Genomic DNA, 6,977 nt, shown 5'->3' on the forward strand with positions numbered 1-6,977 from the left:
GCAGTGGGGGGGGGGGAGTATCCAGCTCAGGCGTGATTCTGCATCCCATGGACCCACGCGACTCCCCATCTCTGATTCTCGTCTGTGCCATGCCATCCCCTTCCTCACCTCACACGGTGTGCTGGAGAACACGTGTGGATTATTCTGATAGGAATCGCGGGGGCTCCTTACACTTCCATCAGAGGGAACTGGGTGCTGTCATTGGCTAATAAGGCACAGTGCCACATTATGCAGAAACATGCAAACTTTGGTACATAAACTCGCAGCGAGGAAAAGGTCAGTTTCCCCTGAAACACACCATCACAACATTGTTTTATTACATAGATATTTTAAAGGTATGAGTTTCTAGCCTTGCATTTGGAAATGTTCCCCTATAAAAAAAAAAAAAAAAAAAAAACTTCAGAAATGTTTTTCTGCTGTGGTCTTTATGCTATTATGGCTGTTTGTTTAGGTTGCATATGTGAGACACTCTGTCTCCTTGTTGGCTGACCGCTCCCTCAAAAACAAACCCGTCGCGAAGTAGAATAGCATCTCATTTTAATATCAGTACAATGTTGGGCAGTCATGGGTCTCCCCGGGTTGTGTAAGGTCATGGACCTGACACCCACGTGGGTGGGGTGTTGCAGTGAGCTGGCGATTCTCACTGAGGCTGTGAAGACTGAGTTCTGGAGGGGCACCCTTCCGAGGTCAGAAAACGATCAAACGCCTATTTACGGGAATGTAGGCTGTGGGAAGCCCCCGCGTTTAATCATTTTAAAATGATCCACGAGGCACTGCAAACCTGAGGGAGATTTTATTCAAACGTGAGCTGTGAAGCCCTCTGAGGATGAATATATGCTGCGTATATTTATCATTTGTAAGGAAAGTTCACCAGGTTAATTTATTCCCCTATAAATATGAAAATATTCTCTCTTTGTGACAGGCGGTTTGGTATCAGCTGAAGATCAGTAGAAATATGAAGTTAAATAAATGAGGTCCTGAAAAAAGCCTGTAAATTTTTTGCAAGATATCTGTAATTTTGCAGTGTAAATAAGATTAAGACTGTTGACTCGGTCCAATGAAAACAGAACCAGAGGCAACCGGAGGCCACGGAATATGGCGGAAAAAAGGACTGAAACCACACTGGAGTGAGGAAACCCAAATCGCTCGCCGTTTACTTTGGTCCCGCGCGAGGTCACGTGTGACGGCGCTGGATTCAGGCCGAGCCTGACCTCTGCGGCTTCCAGCGGCCGCTGTTTTTATTTTCTCTGTAATTCGATTAGTATTTTGGACCACCAAGGCTTGCCGTGGAAATTCCTGAGGGGAGATAACTCGACCTGGAGCACAAACATCCTTCACAGATGAGAGCGATGGCTGAAGCTGGGTCTGTTGCTGGAAGCTGAGATGTAGTTTTACTTTTGCCTTCAGAGCAGACTGCTAATTTAATGGGTCAGAAACAATACCTTTTAAAATGGCCCCAAAATGAAATACAAAAACCACTCCAGCCTTTAGGGCACATTTATGAATCACCTGTGACCCTTTAGGCTGGTTCTAGTCTTGAGTTCGTACCACAGACCTGACGGGACATGATGTGGCGCAATACTTACATGTAACACAGGGCTGTGATTGCAAGATTGCATCCGATGCTGGGCGTGTGCCCCCCGTTTACTAGAGGGGGCCCCCCGTTTCAGAAATAGCTAATGACGCTAGCACTAATCACAGTCCCAGATGGGCAGGTCTCTCTTCGCACAAACCGAGGATCCTGAGCCACTGAAATGCGCAGCGTAGCTGGACGTGCGGCGGGGAGTGTGCCCGGCCCGTCAGCAGCAAGTACAGAGTGACCTCGTTAGCGCAGGAAATGCGACTTCCTGGCGGGTTATTAACAGCTTGGCCCTCAGCGTCACCTGACTGCGGAGGACAAGCTGCACTATTAAAATGCGACTCGGATGCGAAGTTGGCATTGTCTCACGGCAGGGGGGCGAGGTAACAGCGTGCCCCCCCCCCCACCCCTGGCAGCCTCGCACCCATCATTTATTTACCCTCATTACAGGTAAATGTTGGGACCCATTTCAATGGCGAGCGAAAAGCAGTCTTCCTCCTGCCAAAGTCCACATCCTTCGTTTCTTGCCCACTGATTAATTTGTCATTAACACTTAATGGCTTCCTTTCTCAGCGCCTAAACAAACACAGAGCAGAGAGGGGAGTGGAGGGGCGGGGCGGGGCCGCTCCTACGGGCCCCCACCCCGAGCCCTGGGCCCCCTCAGTCCAGCGCCACCCCGAGTCACTCTAAAAATACGCTGTCCCGGCTGTGCACGTTCTCACTGCTTTTGAAGATATGGTCGCATTAATTGATTTAAAACCGCATTACTCCCTCTCCCAATCTGTCTGGGGGGGTCTTTTTTTTTAAAAAGAGAGAGATTGTTTAATGCGTCTTGATTATCTCATAAGGTGAGCAACCAGCAGCATGTTGTGTTTCTGTGTGATGTCCTGCCATCCCAGCCCCTGCCCTGACCCGCCGCCCCCCCCCCGCCCCCCCCCCCCCGAGGCCGTAGGCCAACTCCCTAACATCGTCATTATCTCGCTTCTTCCTCCTTGAGGAAAGGGAAGAGCTCCGATCCACTTGCTTGATAAGCCGCCTGTGACGCATCACCATGACACCCCCCCCCCCCCCGCCGTCTTACCTTCCTTCGCACCCGTCACCTTGCCCCCGCCCATCAGGAAAAGGACCACGGGGCAGTGCAGGTGGGTCACAGTGCTGCAGGAAGAGGTCAAGGGCCCGGCCCAGTACAGTACATAGGACCAGGCGAGCCAGGGGTGCCTGCTGCCAAAGGGTGGCTTCCTCTGGCTGATGTCCTCTGGCCCCCATGATTCACACGTGGACCAGGACCAGATGGGGAGCTTAAGCAAGGCGCAGGATGTGTGCGGACAGGAGCTGAACTCACATGAGGATACGGCAGTACTGAGGGAGGCTTCGACCCGCCCAATGTCACGACCAGCTCGCAAGTGGCCTGCCACTGGCCTGCAGCATGGGACTGCTGATTGGCACAGGTGGCACGTGAGAGGGTGGGCACTTTGGCTTGGGGTCCCATTTGGGGGGTGTAGCGTAACACAGGCTTTGTGTGTGCCGCTTTATTAGTTATTATCATGGGGGTCCAAAGCCCCAAGAGGAACCAACTGCACCCCCCGACACACATTACCACGGCCAACCACACCTCTCGTTATTACCAGCCCCCTGCTAGCCTTATTTGATGACCCCCCTTAACCTGGAGTAATTTCCAGAAGGGGAGGGCGAGGGTCCTGGGAGTGACAGGACAGCCAAAGCAGTTACTGTGGCACATGGGCCACCTGCACACTTGGTCATATGACTGTAAGACTGCAGGTGGGGGAGGGGGGGTAGTTGAAAAACAAACACCTTTCAGTCATATTCCCACCATGCTCCTCACCCCCGACCCCATTGCGAGCCACGTTTAGCTCGAGCTCCATGGACAAAAAACACGGCGCCGCATGAAATACGGCGACGCGCCGTAAGAATTTCCGAGGCATGCGGGCGTCCCACGGGGCCTGGAGCACGCTTGCTCGGCCAGCCGAATCCGCGGCACCACGCGCCGACTAAGAGGAGGCAGGTGTTTGGACGGGAGGAGAGAGCGAGCGGGAGGCACGAAGGGATGAACCAAAATAAATGATTTAATGAGGAACACATTACGTGGAGGGTCTCTTGCAGATGTGGCGCAATACTTATGGAAGTGTCATCCCATAATAGTGTGTTGCTTAGCGATCACTAGCTGTTGCCATAAGTGTTCCTGAGTGCTGGCCTCTTGGCTGTCTGATGCATGGCGTGAGGGATCTTTAAGCCTCAGGTCAGCTGAGAGGCCTTGGTACACGGCGCCCCTTGCAGGACAGTAAAGGCAGTAAACTGGGAAATGGCCGAGTCATGGACCTTTCCATGGGTGTAGCAGGTGTGGAGATGCTTAAGCTTCTGATCTCAGGAGGGTTAGACCTTCACGAGGCCCACACACTGAGAGGCACCAGGACCTCCTTGGCATCGGGTCAGTAAAGCATTGAACATGAACTGCAGTAAAGTTGTGAGCAGATGTTTGTGAAGCCGGTTCACCAATGGTAGAGTGTCCTGGAGGGCTGGATGGAGGTGTGATGCCTTCCTCAAACAGCAAGGGCTGTTGGGGGGCTGTCTGACCCAATGGTGAGGGGACAGCATGGCGAATTCCGGAAATCCAGTCTTGTGTAGCTCCTGGGCTGCATCATCTTCAGGGCTGATGAGGCACCAATATTTGGGAGGAGATGCTGAGAGCCACAGAAGCTCTGGCAGGATGAGCTTGCCTTCGTTACGAAGAGCGGAGGATGCCGATCAGACGTTAGCTCACAGGACATTGGCCAGATGTTAGCTCACAGGACATTGGCCAGATGTTAGCTCACAGGACATTGGCCAGATGTTAGCTCACAGGCCACCGTCATCAGTGACAGGATCCTCCCCCTGGTGACAAACACCTGGACAGCAGTCGCTAAGCAGGAATATAGCCTCTGTCAGAAAGTACGGAACCACGGGAAACAAATGCAAGCTGCTTTCATCACTGACGTCACCCCCCCACTCCTGAGCAGGTGAGCCCTGGGACACAGAGCGGTGCACAGAGTCGGTGGCCTGTCGGTCTCTGACATCCTACTTGGGAGCACATACACCCCCGTCTCACATACCTCTTGATCATTCTGCTTCCTTATTACTGCCCAGGCATAATCAGATTTTACAGAACTTCCTTAGAATTTTATTCCTTCACTGCCCAGGTGTATTTGTCTAAACCGTTCATGAAGACGACTACTGTGGGGAATTAGTTTATTCGGAAATCTGACTTCCCCTTCCTAGGAGGGGGTCTTGTTACATGTGAAACATCCAGACAGACTGAGAGCGACTTCAGATGGGTCCACTGTCTCTGAAAGGGTCACGCAGGTCGTAAGACGCGAAGCCCTCTGTCAGATGCCAATAGCTGCTTTTGCTTATTTTCAACAAATTGTGATCAACATTAGTCCTTTTTATTTTTTTTTGGGTGGAGCATAGCATAACCCCAGATCGCCAGGGGCCTGACAGATCGGAACAGCGGAGAAGTGCCTCTGTGGCAAGAGAGCAACCTATTCAGGGCAGATAAGCGGCACGTCTAACAGAGCGCATTTCAGCAGGATGTGTTCCTTTGATACCTCGTAGGTAGAGTAACGCTCTCCAGATGTGGGGGCGGGGGGTCCAGACGGCAGCTGAAAAACATGGGGGCCACCTGGCATGAGGGCTGACCCGGCGAGTCCTAGTCCCGCCCTGTCGGAGGCAGCAGGGGCCAAATGCCCTGGAGTAATTTCATTGTAAATTTAAATCTTGTTCCTTTTTCCCTCCCTGGTTTTCTTTTTCTCCCCTTGTCACGTACCAGTGTCCCTGGAGGCTGAGGTTAGTATTCTGTGTAACTCCCATGAAAGACCTGTAACGGGCAGCCTATAAAGTTTCCCCTGCTGCACGCCCCGCGGATCTCAAAAAAACAACTGCAAGCAGACTTAGAAAGAGAAGAGATTTATTGTATTTACTGATAAATAGGAAATAACGTCAAGGTACAACCGAGCCAAAAGACACCCATGTCCAGTCACACTTAAGTCTCGCCCTGGCTTGCAGTTTCCCAGCTAATGTTCCAGATCTTTCCACGTTCTTTTCCATGCTTCGCATTGGTGGCAACCACTGTTTGTTCTGGTATTTGCCTGGCAGTTTGCATTTATCCAGACCACTTCTAGAATTCACTATGAAGTTCTGCTACCTCATAAGAAACCAGAGCTGGACATTGGCTGGCCTGGGACCACATGACGAGTCACATGACCATCTTGCCCTTATAAAAGGCTTTTGATTCTCTTGATTCCTTTGCAGACAGGTCCCAGGCCACCATCTTGCCCATGTTCAAAACAATGCCTCAAACTTTCTCTCAATGGTGCCCCAAGGGAGACCAAATCACAGTGGTTTTTGGAACCAATTACGATTTATTCGTAGCTGGTAAAAGGAATCAATTCATTGTGTTGTACGCACTGATGAAAGTGCCTCAAAAGTTTCAGGACCTGCCAACTGGCTAAAATATTGCTTATTTTCCACAAACAGAATCCACAATTAGCACATTTAAGACAGATTTGTTTAAAAAAAAAGTACATCACGAAACACTATAAATAGCTACAATTGCACTCTCCTTCATTCTCCTTCATGCATTAGTACTTTTCTTTCAACTTTCTACATATTTTTAAGTCTTTAATGGTGAAATGCATCCTCACTCCCAGCAGCAGTTCCAGTCACTCAAACTCTAAAATGAAAAGCTTGGCGTTGTCTGTTGCCATGGAAACATTCGCCACTCGTTGTGCGTGTCGACAGATAACCGCTCGGCCTTGATTCCCACGCAGTGTTCCCTGTCCGACTCCGGAAAGCTGCTGCCGGACCTGCTTTCTCAGAGCATGGAAGCTTTAATGTGAACTTCTTGAGCTTCCTGACACGGACGTGGGCTGCCTGTGTTTCCACGGTAACCTCACTGCTCCTCACACCTTTCATCTCTTCCGTTCGGAAACGTGTCTCCAGCTTTGGGTTTTACCTGGAAGCGTCTGAGGCAGGCACACGTGGCCGGCCACTGCCCCCTGATAACACCGTGATTCGTGTCTCGGGTCATGTCCCAGAAACGCAGAGCAACTAAACGCGAACATGCTGTCCCCCTGCTGAGGTGCAAAGCTAGTCCCTTCCTCCCCTCCAGAGATCAGTCTGCTGCACGGGTCAGAGTTACATGCCTTGAGCTGGTTAAAAAAAAATATGCACTTTGTGGCAAACTTGCATCCAACAATTATTAACGTGAATCGGTATTTTTCATGGAATAACTACATTTCATGGGATGCCATCTATGAAAGGCACCTTTACAAAGTGAAATGACAGAACAGAAATGTACCATCTCCACACTGACATTGCGTTACGCTGGCAGACAAATAGGAAT

Source organism: Paramormyrops kingsleyae, chromosome 25, assembly GCF_048594095.1.
Source record: "Paramormyrops kingsleyae isolate MSU_618 chromosome 25, PKINGS_0.4, whole genome shotgun sequence".
Lineage (NCBI taxonomy): Eukaryota > Metazoa > Chordata > Actinopteri > Osteoglossiformes > Mormyridae > Paramormyrops > Paramormyrops kingsleyae.